This window comes from Miscanthus floridulus, chromosome 3, assembly GCF_019320115.1.
Source record: "Miscanthus floridulus cultivar M001 chromosome 3, ASM1932011v1, whole genome shotgun sequence".
Taxonomy (NCBI): Eukaryota; Viridiplantae; Streptophyta; class Magnoliopsida; order Poales; family Poaceae; genus Miscanthus; species Miscanthus floridulus.
This window is the reverse complement of record NC_089582.1, coordinates 103436062-103455286: the sequence shown is the minus strand read 5'-3', so window position 1 is coordinate 103455286 and position 19225 is coordinate 103436062. Positions and strand designations below refer to the sequence as shown.

General features: G+C 48.3%; 1 pseudogene; it reads right to left on the bottom strand.

Annotated features, from left to right (window-relative positions):
* Positions 1–17606: 17606 nt before the first annotated feature.
* Positions 17607–18696, bottom strand: LOC136544142 (uncharacterized; annotated as a pseudogene).
* Between the last annotated feature and the right edge of the window lie 529 nt (positions 18697–19225).

The window sequence follows — 19225 nt, the reverse complement described above, 5'->3', positions numbered from 1 at the left end:
AACAAAATACTTAGGTGATAGTATAATTAATACCTATAGAAACTAGGATGGTTTCTACGTTGGGAGTGTACTGATGGAACTGGGAAACACACTACACTCGTACACCGGATCCAATGCCGAAATCAATGGGGACACTGTACTGGTAGTCTGGTAGCCACAACACAAATTTCGCGTCTCTTGGTTGACCTGCGAGATGGCCAAGGGGCTCGCTGCACAAGGCTACCCTTGTCTCCAGCACCGCCGCACCGGCGTTCGCCATATGAAGATCGGACACCGTGGTGAATCTGCCGACGTTTTATGTCTCGCTCTCTCCACGATTGCGGTGGCTACTGGATACTGGATAAGCTGAGGCAGCACACCTGAGCCCAGAATTATTCGTAGAAGGGTGGGATTAGGCCCATCAAAACGAACCGTAAAGGTTCTTTTTTTTTTTTGAGTGGAACCGTAAAGGTTTTTTTTTTGAAAACTGGGTGTGGGGGTACGACCCTGGATACCCACGGCAGACCACATGGGCTGCGCCCCCAGGGGCGACTCAGCCCACAAGACGAAGTCTTGCGGGGCACGACGCTGTTCGACGCGTCCCGCAAGACACTAGAAGATATCCTGAAGATACTACGAGATCTGTTAGGATACGTATGATCCTATGATTCCTGTAATCTGTTATTACTTTCCAGTGATCTCCTAGATTTAACCAATTTGTAACCCTACCTCTGGACTATATAAGGTGGGCAGGGACTCCCTCCAAACACACGCAATATCATACGATAACCAATACAATCCAACAGAACATAGGAGTCGGGTATTACGTCGTGCTGATGGCCCGAACCTGTCTAACTCATGTGTCTCTGTTGCCTTCTTATTCTCGATTACACGCATTTCTACCGATCAATCTACTTTCGTGGGATACCCCTCGGAGGACTGTCGACGATATTCTGTCAACAATTGACGCGCCAGGTAGGGGTGTGCGTGATGTTTCCATGTCAAACAAGATGGTACGTTTTGCAGGCTCTTCGTCCCTCCCACGGCCCGGCCAGATCTTCACGGTCGAATCGATCTCGTGGATCATCAACGCTGACGGAGTCGGAGAGCTCGTTGAGCCAGTGCAGGCCAATACTGCGCCGATCACCCCAATACCTGTGACTGTAGATCCGATCTCGGAACCGCCTCCGAGGTCGTCTTCATCGACAATTCGCCGCCCGCTTCCCCGCTACCAGAGGAGGCAAATCAATAACGAAGATCTAATCGCATCCATCGATCAGGTTGGCCAGAAGCACATCTATTGTCTCTCCATCGCAGAATCGACTTTGACCACTCTGATTCAGCGCCGACCACCCTCCGATCTAGATCTATCGGAGGCTGCTCGAGAAACTCTAGGGGTTACGGCCCTACCCTTCGGGCTCACCAGCATCGCCGCCGCCTATTAAGATGCCCTAAGGGGTAAATTCGCCGACCAGGTGGGAGATATCCATCCTCTTGCCGATGAGATCGTCGACCAGCTCCTGCCGGCTATCAACATGCTACACGTCGGCCGATGCCCTGGAGCGTCCCTTCAAACCATCTTGGAGGATAATTCAGACTCCGAGTGATGTAGACTAGGTCCGATCTTTCGAAAGGTATGATAGCGTCGATTGGTGGAGACTCAACGTTCACGATCTAGGCTTCGAACCAAGACTGATTCGGACCCCCGCAACCGTTACACCACTACTCCATTGGTTATCAACCATGCGAATGCGATTGACCTCGCCAAGAAGGCTTTCCTGCAAGCGAATCAAGAACACAAGCAAGAACGGGATGAACGCAATCTGAAATTATAAATAAATATGAGGCTTATGATAACAAGGAGTTCAAGTCTTTATTCGAAAGGACTAATCACCATAGGCGAATAAGATCAAGAACTGGGGCCCTGGTTCACAGCAAGCAGCCTTAGTGGCACAGTTGCAGCAAAACGATGTCTGTTTCACGAGAAAATCAAGAACTAAACAAAACCCAAATCTTAAGGAGAACGACAACTGCTATTTATAGAGTCTTGAGCGTCACCCCCTGGACGTGCCCCCTAATGGACCCAAACACGATACACGGTCCAACAGACCAAAAGACGGTGTCGCAACACCCTGACAGATTTTGGATGCTGACTTGTTTCGACGATTTTTGTTGATTTCAAAGGGATTTTGACGTGAGACCACTTGCATTGGCTTTCTTATCAAATTAGATTTCCAACCATATATGGATCATCGAAAACGGAGTCCAAATGCGTCCTGGTGACCAGTTTAAGGTAGACTGGTCCTGGAGGCCGAGGCAGACTCGAACTTGAGTTGCTTTGGGCCTCCACCTCGGGGATTCGAACTGAATTAACCTCGGACCTCCTTCTTGACTTAGACACCCTTGCTGGCCTCCTACCTCTCCATGCCATGCGCCAAACATGGTCATATGCATGGGTGTCATGTCCTCATCATCGAGTCCTAGGGCTCTACGGAGACTGTCGTCGAGACTACCGCTGAACAACTTCATTTCCCTCCCTTCCGTGGGGGCGCAATCTTCAATGTCAGCGTCGATAGCCCCCCACGGGAAGGGGAAACCGAGGAAGACCACGCCGCCCACGTCAATAGGAATGTCAACCGAGCGTAGCGCTGAGCAAATGAGGCTACCCTTGTGCTAGCCAAGGCCCAGCTCAATTCGCAAGGAAGGCCACGCCAACTCCAACGCAACCTCGATGACAAATTTGTCTACGTTGATGGCCATGACGTCTACAAGACCCCAAGTGCCAATTTGGTCGTGGCCGCCAACAAGCTCGCTTGGCTCCCGTAGACACCGGAGGTCGCCAAGGTCGTCGTCATACTTAAAGCGGCACACTGCCAGGTCAATGAGATCCGCTAGGATCAGAGACCTTCCTACTCAACGAGCTCGATTCGCCGATCAGCTGTGCCAAGATCTAATCGCCTCCCTAGCCAAAGTTGTTTCACCGACCAACACCGCGACAATGGACAACCTCTCTAGGCGAGAGCTAGGGGCAACCGCATCGAACACCCTCACCAACACAAGTAGGAGGTCTACCAGGACGTCCGAGCACACCTCAACAATCTCTGCAACGCGCGACGACGTATCGATGAGCGCTGTTTCGGTCGCCATGAAGAAGAAGTACGTCGCCGCCAAGAATACGAGCAAGAGTTCGGTAATCTAGACTCAGCCCTCCAGCCACTCAACATCGGCAACGCCGCAGATCACGACGGTGACAATCCCAAAGGGCCCCCAACATTCATGAGGGCGCTCCAAACACTTAAGTGGCCCCATGGTTTCTAAATCACTAGGGTCAAGCCCTACGAGGGGCGGATGAACCCCCACACAGTGTCTACAAGCTTATGCCACTACTGTGCGTGCTGCCGGGGGAGATACCATCGTCATGGTGAACTATGTTCCCATCATGCTTACGCAAATTGTGATGAACTGGTTCACAAGCCTCACCCCGGACTCCATCGGATCCTAGGAAAGAGCTAAAAAAGGTTTTCATCGACAACTACATGGCAACGTGTACTTGGTCGGGCACCAAGCACGATCTGAACCGCATCTACCAGAAGTCGTTCGAGCTCCTCCATAGCTACATCAGACGCTTCTCCGAGATGAGGAATTCTATTCCCAACATCATGGAGGCAGAGGTCATCACCGCCTTCGTCCGAGGACTCCATCACCATGACCTCCACTCCAAGTTCAATCGCAAGCCGCCCATGGGGATTGGCGAGATGATTATGACCGCCAAACAGTACGCCGATGCCAAAAAAGCCAAAGTACGCTTCAATGAGGACATGGGCACTCAACACAGCGATGAGCGACTCGATGACCAACACCACAACAACCATTGTCACGACGACCGCAGCCACCACCGGGACAGTGGCCATGATCGGCCAGAAGGGACCAAATCTGGTCAATATTGCTGCCGCCGACCAAACCACATCATCGCTGCCGTCGAAGAACCTCAAGCCAAGCGCAGCTATGATGAGTAGTACAAGAAGATCCTTGAAGGTTCGTGCCCTCTCCACAAAAATGTCAAGCATAAGATGAAGGATTGCCTCGGCTTGGCTAAGGAGTTCTAGGCTAAAAAGCCGGACGATGACAACAACGATGGAGCCGGAGGCCATCGACCACCTGAGGGAAACAACAATGCCTTCTAGGATCATGACAAGGTGGTCACCACCATCTTCGAGGGCCTCGCCGCCACCGAGAGCAGAAGAGATCAGAAGCTCACCGCCCACCGGGTGCTCGCCATCAACACGAAAGACATCGCCACCAACCCCAGCTATCGCCCCTAGTCTGAGGTCCCCATCACCTTTAGCAGGGGTGACCAGTGGGTGGACATCCCTTACACAGGGTGTTTCCCCCTCGTCATTGATGCGACCGTCTAGAAAGTGCTTTTCAGAAAAGTGCTCGTCGACGGTGGGAGCGCTCTGAACCTCCTCTTTGCCAGAGCCCTAAAGGAGCTAGGGCTTGGGATAGTAGATCTCACACCCTCCAACTCCTCCTTCTGGGGCATGGTACCTGGCAGGGCATTCAAACCGCTTGGAGGGCTCATCCTACCAGTACAGTTCAGCATGGCTAGCAACTAAAGCGTCGAACACATCAACTTCTACGTCACCGACTTCAACACCGCCTACCACGCCATACTTGGTCGACCAGCTCTGGCCAAGTTTATGGCCATACCACACTATGCCTATCTAGTGCTAAAGATGCCTTCATCTATAGGAGTTCTGGCCCTATGGGCCAACCTCTCCATCACCTACGCCTGAGAGATAGAGAGTCTTGCCCTCGTTGAAGCCACCGACCTCTCCATCTAGATGGCTAGTGTGGTCATCGACACCAAGACGGTGCCCGTCGATGACCTAGAGATCCCATCGCTGGAGCCTCCTCGCACCTCCATCAAGTACAAGGAAACAAAGGAGGTTGGCCTCGGCCTTGACGACCCCTCTAAGACCATAAAGATTGGGGCTCACCTTAACCCCAAATAGGAAAGCATGCTTGTCTCCTTCCTACGTGCCAACACCGACGTATTTGCTTGGAAACCTGCAGACATGCTGGGGTACCACGGGAGAAGATCGAGCACTCCTTGAATGTCTCGTCGACCGCCAAACCGATCAAGTAGAAACTCCGACGATTCGCGCCAGACAAGAAGGAGGCTATTAGGGTAGAAATAAAACAGCTCCTAGCTATCGGATTTATAAAAGAAGTGTATCATCCTGAGTGGTTAGCAAACCCTGTTCTTGTTCGAAAAAAGAATAAAGAATGGAGAATGTGCATTGATTACACTAATCTCAACAAACACTGCCCTAAAGACCCCTTTGGTCTACCTCGGATAGACAAGGTTGTAGACTCCATCGCTACCTACGAACTGCTCTCCTTCCTCGATTGTTACTCTGGCTATCACTAGATATCTCTCAAGGCAGATGACTAGATCAAGATGTCGTTCATCACTCCTTTCGGTGAGTATTGCTATACCACCATGTCCTTCAGACTCAAGAACATTGGGGCGACCTACCAAAGGGCCATCCAGATGTGCCTTGATCAACAGATAGGCCGCAACGTCAAAGCTTACATCGACTATGTGGTCGTCAAGTCCAAGACCGCCGATAATCTCATCGTCGACCTTAAAAAACGTTCGCCAACCTGAAAAGGTACCGATGGAAGTTGAACCCCTCAAAGTGCATCTTTGGAGTTCCATCCGGTATACTCTTGGGCTACATTACCAGCGCCCATGGCATCGAGCCCAACCCTAACAAGGTCTCTGCCATCACCAACATGAAACGACCAACATGCGTAAAGGATATACAGAAGCTTATAGGCTACATGGTTGCTCTCAGCCGCTTTATTTCATGCCTCGGCGAAAAGGGACTACTGTTCTTCAAACTCCTCAAGGCCTATGAACGCTTCTCCTGGTCGAGCAAGGCAGATATAGCTTTCGAGCAGTTCAAGTTGTTCCTAACAAAACCTCTGATCATAACGGTGCCTCTACCAGACAAAACTCTACTAATCTACATCGCCGCCACATCCCGCGTCGTTAGCATAGCTATCATCGTCGAACGTGAGGAGGTCGGGCATGTCTATAAGGTGCAACGTCTGGTCTACTTCATCAGCAAGGTCCTTAATGAGCCCAAAACTTGTTATCCTCAAGTTCAGAAACTGCTATACGCTATTCTGATCATGTCACGCAAGCTCCACCATTACTTCGAGTACTACAACATCATTGTGGTCACCAAGTTTCCTCTATAGGACATTCTTCGCAATAAAGAGGCCAATGGCCGCATTATCAAGTGGGTTGTTGAGCTCAGCACTTACTCCATTGAATTCAGAAGCAGGCCTACCAGCGTCCGCGCCTCTAGACTCCGACGAGGCGCTGACAGCACCTTCCCCAGGCTGAGTTGGTGGCCGAGCATCTACTACCTATGGCCAATCGCCCCTTGGCACGCCCGAGAAGTACACCACTCGTTCCTGCGAATGGATCTTTCCATAAGTGAATCAGTTCACTGCTCGACAACGGTACAGGATAAAAAAGGATCAGGAGCAAACAATTGAGATGTTTACTTGAGGAGGCAGGTTTGTGCAGTTAAAGGGTCTCGTCTGCCCTGACACGCTGAACGAGGCAAATGGAGCGAATAGCTCTACGGCCCGCTCCAGCACATCGTCCCTCGACAGCATCTCTGTCCTCTCCCGAGTGTCGTCGGTGTCCCCCTTGAAGTCAAAGCCAGCGTGGGCCCTTGCCTTGTAGGGCTAGATACGGCGCACTATGAAGCTCGCCGCCACCAGTCCACCATTCGTCTTTATGCCTTTTATCAGACCAAGGAGCTCCCTTACCTATGCCATATCAGCACTGTTTGGCCTCTCCGACCAGCTTTTCTGGCTCTCTGGGATGTGGTCGGCGTCACAACAGATGGCAAGATGGCTCTGCTTCATGTAGAACCACCTGGCGTTCCACCCCTTCAGCGACATGTTCAGTGGTATAGTGAGGTACTCGCCCGCCATTCCATCGTGAAGTTGAAGATACATGCCGTCGACCACCTTGGAACCGCCGCCACCCTTCTTCTTCAGCCAGAACAGGTGATGGAAGAGGTTGAAGTGGGAAAGAATCCCGAGATACGCCTCACAGAAATGAATGAAAAATCAAGATGTGCAAGATGGTGTTCAGGTGAAGGTTGCACAGGCTGACTCTCTAGAACTCCAGCAGATCCCTCAAGCATGAATGAACTTGAAATCCTAACCCACGCCAGAAGTAATCCTCAAATACTACAACTTCATCGGTATGAGGCATTGGGTAGGGCTCATCGAGGGCTAGCCACCATCCGACGGTGATGCGGTCAGGAAGAACGCCCGCCTCCACCATCCTATTAAGCTCCGCCTCCCCAGTGCGAGACGGCACCCACTCATCATCACGGCTGACTCTAGTGCTCGCTTTCTTTGGGTTTCTAGCTCCCTTCTTCAGCACCATCTCTTAGATCTGGTTTGGGATTAGCGGTGGAAGTGCGTGAGTTTGGATGTGTGAGGGCTGAGGAGGACCGTGAAATGGCAAAGTGGCAAAGGTGGGAGCGCGGGGTGCGGCGGCGCAGTTATAAAGCACTCCCCCCACCTTTCGCATTTGAGGGTTTTTGGGAAATCGCTTCACGATTTGCGCCTCTCTGCAGTCTTCGAAACAGCGTGGTGGGCTGTTACCTAGGCTTTCGAACAACTGCAGCCCGTATCGCCCATTTATCGCCGCAAGTTGTTACTGCTCACCGAATATTCGCTGACTTCTTTGCCATCCGTTACGGCTCAGTAATTACTATTGTACAACCGTTACTCCGGGTTTTTCTCTGTGATTTGTTTTTCTCCAAGATTTCTACTTGCGGCTCAGGGACTGCGTCATCAATACAACTTGTTTCCTCAATGCATTGGGGACTTTTCTTCTATTGATTGTTTCTGACGCTGGCACCACGTGACCACGTCACCTACTGTCAGGCTCGGGGACTATGTGGGCACACTTCACTTTGCGGTGAATGTGCTTTTCTTATTTCGGGGTTACACCCGAGGACTGGTTGCCTGCTCGGCTGGTCTTGTGCTTTTCTTTACTTTGGACCCTACCACCACGTGTCTGTCACCTACTGTCAGGCTCGGGGACTAAGTGGGCACACTTCACCTCGTGGTGAGTGTGTTTTCTTTAATCTAGAAGACTCCGCACCTCCCGAAGCTGAAGAAGACTTTCTCCCTTTCTTATGGTCGGACTCTACATGGGCACACTTGGTCCACTGTGAGGAACTTTTCGATATCGAACTTGAGCTCCTTACATCCTTATGGCAAGCCTAACTTGGGATACACTACTCGACGACAGTTAACACTGCTCAGCAATGGTTCACAGCTGCTTAGCGACGGTTCACAATTGCTCGCCAACTCTTCACGGTGGTCGGACCATGAGTTTGATTGCTCGGCTTTGTTCGCACCTGCTCGGAAAAGCTCAAGACGGCGTTGCACAATGGATACAAGGTGCTCGGAGACTAGCTGTGGGGGGGTACGACCCTGGATACCCACGGCAGACCATATGGGCTACGCCCCCAGGGGTGATCTAACCCACAAGACGAAGCCTTGCAGGGCATGGCGCTGCTCGTCGCATCTCGCAAGACACCAGGAAGATATCCTGAAGATACTACGAGATCTGTTAGGATACGTGTGATCCCATGATTTCTGTAATCTGTTGTTACTTTCTAGTGATCTCCTAGATCTAACTGACTTGTAACCCTGCCCTTCGGACTATATAAGGCGGGTATAGACCCCCTCCAAACACACGTAATATCATACGATAGCCAATACAATCCAACAGAACACAGGAGTAGGGTATTACGTCGTGCTGACGACCCGAACCTGTCTAACTCGTGTGTCTCTGTTGCCTTCTTGTTCTCGATTACATGCATCTCTGCCGATCAATCTACCTTCGTGGGATACCCCTCGGAGGACTGCCGACGATATTCTATTGACATCGGGTTTATATTTCACATAAAGTTTTTGGTGATTACATCCCAAATCTTACAAGAACACCCTTGACAGGAAAGAAAATTACAACTCGGTCCTTGTAAACTCCTCCCGGTCTGCCTCGCCGCCAGTAGCCAGAGCACACTACTTGAAGCCGACCTCCTCTCCGGCGAAGAAACAAAATTTTTTGTTGCCGTCTTGTGTAGCACGTCGACCTTGACCTGCTTTGTAACCGCTGAACGACCCGGCTGGAAAAGTTGGTCATCGGCCATCACATCGTCCGACACAAGAGGAATCTGATGCCTCAAGGACCAGAGCCCTCGGCACACCGGACGACGACGAACCCCGAAGGGGAACTGAACAACCAAAGAAGGAGGGATCCAAAACCCAGCCCGGTTTCTCCTTGAGTTGGTAGCCATACCTTCCGAATCTTCCGCCAGCGACGACGAAGACGACGAAGGGACAGAACCTGATGCTGCCACCGCTCGTGAAGTCGAGGAAGCCACCAGAGATGTTGGAAAGGCCCACGTCTAAAGTCGACATGGCGTTCTCATCGCATCCCCGTCGTCGCTCACTGGAGCCACAACAGCATAGGAAGAAAAGACCATGCCTCAATGTCGGCATAGTCAAATACCTGATACCGTCGCCTTCCGTGCAGGCAGTGAAACCGGCGTAGACGTCGTAGGAGCTGGCCCTGAATAGGCATGAACCAACCTCGACGCATCCACGCTGTCGCTCGCCGAAGACGCAGCAGCACCAGTAGAAGGATCCGCCACACCTCTGACATGGATAAACCTATCCCTAACCTACTTAAACCAAACCTAATAGTAGTGGGTATATACACCGGACGACCAAATCGAAGTTTCCCTCATCCTCCAGCGCCGGCTAGGCCGCCGGAGGCAAGGGGAAAAGCTTGATTTGGTCGCCGGAAATAGGATCGCCTACGATTCGCCTTGTTGGGACTGTTCGAGAGGAAAGCAGAAGAGACGAGAAGACAGTACCGTAAAGGTTCTCTTGCTCGTTTTGCCCCTCAACTAGGCCGAATCATGACCTGGACCATCAGTTACATGCTCAACCTGCGTATGGACTAACCTGAGGAGTCATATGTGCTGCCTGGGTAGGCCGGCTGATTAACGCATAGTTGTTTGTTAGGACTTAGGCCTGGGCCGGATCTCTATTCTTAGCTTTAGCTTTCCGATTGTCTGAAGGCAGTCTCGATGCCAAAAATAATAATATATCTAATCCCTCCGTTCTAGAAAGAAAGTCATACCGATCAAACTTTCTCAACTTTAACTAGATTTTTAAAAAATACGTGTAATATTTATATCTTTAAAAAAGCTTAATATGAAAGCATATTGAACGATCTATCTAATGATACTAATTATGTATTGTAAAATATTAATATTCTTTTATATAATTGATTAAAATTAAACAATAGTTAATTTTTTGAAAAGCGAGAACGACTTCTATTTTAGAACAGAGAGAGTAGTTTCTATGCCTATTAAATTATATAAACACTACTCCCTCCAGTCCTGTATATGTGGCGCGGCAAGGTTAATTCCAGAGACCAAGAAAGTATTAATTGCATGTTAACAGCCGCGCCGCATGCATGAACCTGCTGAGAGAAAACGCTTCCTACCTCATGGCTCACTAGTCCATTGAGCTCGCCGTCGCGCGTGTCGACAAATCACCTGATTAAGTGCAGGTAAAAAACATGTTTAATCTCTAGATGGAAATAATATTAGGAGCTAAATATAGATATGTCATGCACAAAAGCTGAAAGATTGGAGCCTTTTTTATATGGTGCAGGACACATCTACTATGCATACTTTTAAAATCATGGCATTTTCTATACGTGGTAATCACGAATTTACAACGCAAATTTTAGAACGGTGTCTTAAAACCGCAAGGCCACACAAAGCACTGTAAGCTAACATTGGTGATTAAGAACTTCCACACTACTAAAAACTCAATGTTACTTTGATATAGACAAGGTTCCTCCTTTCTAGCTTCGTTATTAACATTTCTTTAATGTAATTTAGAGGCGGACATGTGAGTATATTCTTTAATCAGGAGTGCAGTCGAATGGTGATCATATCCAACTATATTAATTTTAATTGAAAGCTGCGGGTTGACCCTAGATGCTATTAGACCTATTTTTGCGCCACTAGATGCCAAAGCACAGAGCAATTTAAATGTAGGTCTCGTCTTCAAATTATAAATTATTTCAGAAAACACCAAGAACCAAACACAGAAATAGTAAGTAAAATCCAATTGCAATAATTTCTGGATTTGGGGCTAGGATTGGAGACCTGAGGATGCAGTCACCGTGAATTATGTCAACATTGTTCTCCTATACTTTGGCGGCATGGAAGAGATCTGGGAACCATAAATTAGTGGCACAGAGACTCCTTTTATCACAACTGCAACAAAAACCGTCTACACCTACAGCCAAAATCAAGTTATGCAATACAAAGGCCGAATCGGACAACATACCTAAAAGGCATTCATACATGGAATCATAAATCTAAACCTAAGGGGTCTGTGAAGCCAACAGAACTCATCAGACTGTAATGTTATAAAAAAAATTCACGCTCTCAAACACTGACACCCTATTTTTTAGGTTACATACATACTCAGGTACATACGTCAGGCCAGTTATAGGATGAAAATATTTTTGTCCATCTGTCCACAATTCCCAATGGGATTGAATCCGCACATAGTTTTCATCATCCTGAGTAACCATCTCTCCCAAGCACATGACTGAGAAGTAAAAATATCATGTATTATTTCATGTTGTTAGCTCCGCTGATAATTTAATTTAGTATAGCACTACAAAAGATAATGTAAAATTTTAACGATGAAGTACACAAACCAACTAATTTGATGACAGAGACCGCCTACCAAATTTTCATTCATTGAACAATCGCATACTGCATTTTCACTACTATTAATAGGTTTAAAATGACTCATGGGTTGTCAGCAAATTGCACCTGATGCAGTCTGGCCAACGGTTAAAGGGGTGTTGGGCATTACTCTAATAATTCGCCGTCGAACAGAAATGGAATTTACTGGTCACATGTTCCTGTTGCGTATCCGTGATGAGCAAACCCACATAACAAGACTGGGAAAAAAAGGCCATACATAGAATGGAAGTAGAGGCAATAGGAAGAGACATAGAAGCCATACCTAGAAGAGACATAGAAGCGATACCTGAAAAAACTACTTTTTCATAATCCCCAACTGATCCTGAAGAAGCTTGCTGACAATCATTATTTGTTTTGTAAGCATTAGAGTCATATGCTATGGCCTGAAAATAGAGGATTAATTTGCTGAAACTGTCGCCAAACTCAAAAGAACAGAAAAGAAAGCACCAATTAGATAGCAACCATAAGAGATTTGTTTAAGAAAAAAATAGTCACAAAATGCAAGGATGGAGGTGAGCATTATTGGGAATTCCAAGAGAATTAGCGAAACAAATGGAACCTGTTAAAGGCGCAATTTAGCAGAAGCACATATTCAATCTGAATAGACTAAACTAGAAAAAAAATTATGGAAAAGGGTAATCTCGAACTGGACCTTGATGGTCCAGCTATCCATCTGTCACTAAGCTACGATAATGGTTCAAACATTTTTTTACACGTGATAGTTTCTAACACCGAGCTGACAAAAGTTTGTGCAGGATGTAAATTAGAATTTATGTTTGAAAATTGCACAATCATTTCATGCTATTTCATTTAAGTGGAAATCACATACGCATCGACAAACTCATAACTACAAAATCCAAATAGATGAGAACCTGGAACTGGTACACAAGGCCAACCAAAACATGTTAACGAACCTGCTGTGGTTACAAAGCACTCAAATGATGCAATGGTTCTCTTCACAGCTAAAACTGAAACAACGGTTTTGGTTAGTTTTTTTTACCCAGGAAGAAGATGTGCGAACAACAAATCACAATGTCATACATACCTGTGGAAGGGGGCAGCCGCGCCGTCAACCACCGGGAGGGCTCGCTCGGTCACGTCGTGGCCGGGTACGGCGGCCGTCGGGGCCCCCTCGACGGGGGGCGACCACCCACGCAGCACTCGGCGGGGGGGCGGGTGCGGGTGGAGGAGGTGCGTGGAGGAGGAGGGTGCTGAGGGCTGGCGCTGCCGCCGGCGAGGAAGAGGTAGCTAGGGTTCCATCGAGCGGTCGTGGGTCGCTGGGAGGACGCAGCGTAGGGGAAGCAGCGACGGCGGCCACAGGAGGGGGGGCCTAGCCGCGCCGCTCCGTGTGCGGGGACGGCCAACGGTGTGTGCTGAAGATGTGCGAACAACAAATCACAATGTTATACATACTTACGGAAGGGGTCAGCCGCGCCGCCAACCACCGGGAGGGCTCGCTCGGTCGCGTCGTGCCTGGGGACGGCGGCCGTCGAGGCCCCCTCGGCGGGGGACGGCCACCCGCGCCACCGGCGCAGCACTCGGCGGGGGGCGCTGTCGCTCCACCCCTACGGCGTGGTGGGGGGTGTGGAGGGCCGTTGAGGAGGAGGAGGAGGGTGCTGAGGGCTGGCGCTGCTGCCGGCGAGGAGGAGGCAGCTAGGGTTCCGTCGAGCGCCCGCGGGTCGCCGGGAGGATGCAGCGTAGGGGAAGCCACAACGGCGGCCACCGGGGGGGGGGGGGGGGGCTATCCGCGCCGGTCCGTGGCCGGGGACGGCCACCGGTGTGGCGAGGTCGAGCGCGGCCGCCGCGGCCCGCAGGCGCCTAGCGCCGTCGCCGCTGTCCACGTCGGGAGGACGAGCGAGAGGGAGCGAAGAAAGAGAGAGACGAGGGGGCGAGACGAAGGGTCGGGAAGCAGCAGGGGGATCTACTGCAGCGTTTGGCGGAGTCATTTCTAAGCGTCGATCGCGAATCGGAAGGCCAGGGGAATTTCGGGTGACGTGGCCACCCTGGTTGGCGGCCAAAGTCCCCAGGTTTGATAATAAGAGATCGGTGAAAAAGGCGACCTGCTGAGAGTAAGCATGCATGAATCGCTTCGTTGCTAGCCACCGTGCATGCAACGCTCCGTTCCTGACCATCCGTTTAAACTGCACACTAATTAATTTACTCTCGGTATCCCCACTCCGCCAGATATTATGGCCAAAATGAAAAATGCCTGTATGCCAGATATACAGGACCGGAGGGAATAGTACATGTTAAAACCATAACTTTTAAAGGACAATTTGTTTAAAATAAATTTTGTGTCCAATCACGTGTCTTCTTTCTTTATTATCTACTTATCACATCTTTTCATCTCTTGATTACCGTGTAGATATAGTTACTTATCAAAAAAATCATTTCTTCCTCTATCTTCTTTGATTACAATGGCACATCACTAGCCTACTTAGTTGGCACCCTAATTCATGGATATAGAAACCATCCTAATTTCTTGGTTGGTGAAAGCCTTATGTTTAGTTTTGGCAATTGAGTGACAAACTAGTGGACTAATGCTTTTAATTGAGTTGTGATTAAGCTAGAGTCCACACCAAGGTGGTGAGCAAGGTTAAACGATAGATGAAGGGTGATCAAGCCATATGGAGCAAGATCACACTTGGTGAGATGAAAACAAGCCCGACGCCAAAGGTATATATGCTAGGGGTTTTCATGTTGCTACCCAAGACTAGAGTGATGAGTGGTCGGGTTTAGAATAGATAGCCGTATTATTAAGAGGAAAATTCCAAAGCAAAACGGTAATCTAAGTGCCACTACGTTTGAACTAACTTTGCATATACATTAAACCTAGTGACGTAACGAGACAGCAAGTGAAAAATGGTTTTGAAAAGCTAACTCAGTCCCTAAGATGAAGGTGTTCATGCTTGAACACATTGAGAATTAGTGGATTTGAAACGCTTGCGAAAATATGACTTAGGGCAGCCTTGTTCCTGTGCGTGATACGCTGACTCGATTGCCAGAGTCAACACCTCTGACATATTCGTAGTCACAAGGAGCTGTACAGTGTATTGTTAGCCTGTTCACTCAGCCAACAGTGTTTTCCTCTCATAATAAACCAGCACCAGCCAGCTTAAACCAGCCCAGAAACCAACCAACGAACAGGCCGAGTATCACTAGGGACTAGGGAGTAAACAGGTGGGGCCTCTTAAGACATATGCATCATCTTAATATGTCTATCTCCGTTAATGGATTTAAGAAAAGACCTAATCAACCGATCGTCTCTAATACAAAACATTTTGACAAACACAGACGGGCTACACGCCTCTGTTAAAAGAAAGTGCTCGCCTTTGAAAATGGTTCATATACTAGTGTATACCAAATGCAGTAGCATACTAGCATGAGTCAATGGGCTGTATCACAAATGGAATTTAAAATGCGAGCACCCATTTGTTGGCAGTAGTGTCTAGAATGTGGTTCTTTTGTCGCCCTCATGGAACATGTGAGGTTCCTGTAGGCTGTAGCGATGCACGGCCTCGCTAGATGCCTGTTGGATTCTGTGAGGAGAATGCAGTAGCGCTTCCTTGGATTCGGGAACACGAACACAGATCGTTGATCTATTTTGAGCTAGTACGCAGTTTTATCTGGCCAGATCCACGTGCTTATGCTCAGGTTCGTGAATTGCCTTTGCGCCTCCGAGTTCACTGCCTTGGGCCCTTGGCTACAACTCCGAGGCTTACTCCCCTGTCCAGAAAAAAAAACACAATTCATGGAGGATGCGTTTTCTCTAGGCGGAGGGCGTACGAGTTACGACAACGAAGTTGACGAAACGAGGCCTGGTTTAAATGCGTAAAGTTTTAGCTATCACATCGGGTGTTATATGAGGGTGTTGTATTAAGTGTTCGGATATAAAAAATAAATTACAGAATTCATCGGTACACTGCGAGACGAATTTATTGAGCCTAATTAATCCGTCATTAGCACATGTGTCACTGTAGCTCCACGCTGTCAAATAATAAACTAATTAGGCTTAAAAGATTCATCTCGTAAAATAGTCACAATCTACGTAATTAGTTATTTTTTAATCTATATTTAATATTTTATGCATATATTAAACATTCAATAAGATACGTGAACTTTTAGCAGGAAAGTAAACGAGGCCTCCATGGTACTACACTCGATTGGACACGGACACTCGGACAGCTTTATAAATTTGATTAAAGCTGCGTTTAGTTGGTGAAATGAAAATTTTTGGATGTCATATCGTATGTTTCGAGGATGTCGGAAGAGGTTTTCGGATACTAATAAAAAAACTAATTACATAGCTCGTCTGGAAACTGCGAGACAAATTTATTAAGCATAAGTAATCCATCATTAGCGCATGTTAGTTACTGTAGCACTTATGGCTAATCATGGACTAATTAGTCTTAGAACATTTGTCTCGCGATTTCCAACCAAACTGTGCAATTAGTTTTTTTTCGTCTATATTTAATACTCCATACATGTACAGCCAGATTCGATGTGATAGGCCCTGTTTGGATATTCTAGCACAGCTAGAGGTTAGAGTTAGTTTCTAGCTCAGGATTAGCCCTGAACTAACTCTAGCCTAAGAGATGTTTGGATACAAGGATTAAAATGATAATAAATGTGCTTTCCAAATCATTGGTGCAGGTGAAAGTAGAGAGAAAACAGTGGACCCCACCTCAAATAGCCCCAACTAGCCCAAATAATCACCTCTTTGGGGGATAGTTTTTTAGGGTGGGCTAGTTACAAATAACACACTCTAGCCCTCCTATTTGGCTACTTTAGGGCTAGTTGAGCTCCAACTAGCCTAAATTAACTCTAACCCATGGATCCAAACAGGGCCATTGTTTAGGTTGAAAATTTTTTAAACTAAACCAGGCCTTAATTATTAGCTAGCTACCCCAGCCGGCAGGCACGCACGCACTCACACGGAAATCGTGGCACAAATTTGGGAGACCAGAGCCGTCCCCGAGAGCAGGTCGGGCCCGGGGTCATATGAAACTCGTGACGCCCTTTGGTGGAAGGACGGAGCTCACTACTTCAGGCAGGGTTCAGGCCTGCGAACCGACCGGCCGTACCGTACTGTCACCATACAGGCCTGCGAACTCGCAGTCGCTCGGAAAAGAAAAGGAGCCATGGCCCATGACCATGAGCCATCCACCATCCAGCGGGGTGAGGGCGATCGGGCGTAGCCCGGCGAGTGCCGAGCGATCAGCCATCGCCGTCGACAGGAGAGCGGTCGCGGGTCATGTGGTATGACCGCCGACAGATGAGAGGTGCCGCGTCGTCGGATCGGAGGCGAGGGTAAAATATTCAGTGCAAACACATAAGATGAGCGAACGACGTCGCCCCGCCCGTTGCCAACAGCGTGAGTGTTCGGCATGCCACTATAAGTCAGCTTAAAAATCATGATACAATATTTTTCTCTTTCAACAAATTAACCGTAGAAATTAGCATAAACGGCTTTACGAGCAGCGAACACGGCCAGCGTGCGTGGCACTCCTGAACCCACCGGTGCGCGAGGACGCTCCATCGTTTCGGATCTCACGCTCCCACTGCACAGGCGATACGCGTATCAAACAGTAGCAGCACAGTGCCGGAGATTGAGACCTGGATCGTCTCTGATTGCACCAACCGATGGTACGGGACAGCATGCACAAGCACCACACTAGTAGTCAATGTCGGGGGGCCTCTGCCTTAGGCCGCGTTCGGATCCATCTGGATTCCAGAAGCTAACCCACTATTACGAAATACATTCATGTCATTATCATCATCACCTAACCCACTATTGCCACCACCAGGACGAGATGAAGATTCCATCGGTATTGTCATGTAGTTCTCATCCTTATCACACGTGTCAAAATCTGCATCTCAATGCACTTTCACGTATGAAAGTATGCAGAGCCATGCACGTAAGTATCACTTTAGATTGCTTTCTCATTGGATAACTAGGTAAATTCAATAAAATCCTCAACTTCATCTTCAGAACACAAAATGCCCGTTCAATAACATTACGAAGTGATGAATGCAGATAATTGAATATCTCTTTTTTGCCACATGGTCTTAGCCCTTTTCTAAATTCGGGCAAATGGTACTTGGTGCCCTTGCATGGCGCAAGATAACCTCATCGGTTAGGATAGCCTGAATCCACGAGGTAATATTTTCCTATACAACTAAAATGTATTAGAACAGTTCACAACTAACTCTGTACCAAATAAGACGAGCTGTTATAAAATTGAGTTTACCTGGTGGAGGATGCGGGAATTTTTCCCTATATTTGCATACAGCATCAGTGAACACCCTCATATCATGTGCTGATCCCGGCCATCCAGCAACAGCAAAGGTGAACCTCATGTCGAAATCACATATGGCTAATACATTTTGACTGGTATATCCATGACGGCCAATATGCTGCAGCATCTTTGAAGACGACACAACAACAGGTATGTGCGTGCCGTCTATTGCTCCAATGCAACCATTGAAAAGTGGTGAAAATCGAGCACCTTGAAGTCTAGGATGCACCATCCTAAATTCTGGCTCTCGTGGTTTGATAATATCTGCTGAAAGCATGTAAACACTATGCAACACTTTGTCAAACTTTCTACTTATCGTCTCAGTTGACCGCTCAAAACGATTTACAGCTTGTCTAAAAGATTGAGGTGCACCAATAATCCACAAAAACATGGCTAAAGACTATTAAGCTCATTTTTCGTGTTGATTTTAATCCATAAGATGAGACCAACACATCATGTAGGCTATTAAATAGAGCATAAGGTGTAGTATACATAGAGTACCTCTAGGAGTAGATTCGGGGTAAAGCCTCTTACTTAGATGGGGAAACAGTTGTTGTACCTTAGGATGGGTCACCCTTTCGGTACATGGCCACCGGTGTTGTGGCAGCTCCGGCGTAGACGTCGGTACCACGTCGTTGTAGTGGCGATGCAGTGGATGTCTAGTGGCCCGATGGTGACCCTGCAGGGGCGACGGCGGAGTCGATGGGCTTCCCGTCGTTGGCAGCACTCCTTTGATCGGATTAGGTTTACAGTGGTGGCTCACGGTGGCTCAGACCAACCTTGTAGTTAGAGCCGTGATCCCCACCTCTCTTTTATATGTGCTGTGCGACAGGGGTCCATCAAACCGTATTAGGGTTGGACGCCCCCGATTAGAGCGCAGAGACAAGGGCCCAATAGGCCGTTGGGCCTATTGGTGGAGATCAACTAACATTCTCCCCCTTGATCTCATTACTATCAATTTCATATCATTTACTTTTGTTCATTCCATTACAGATTAGCGCATAGAGCATGTCTCATCGTCAT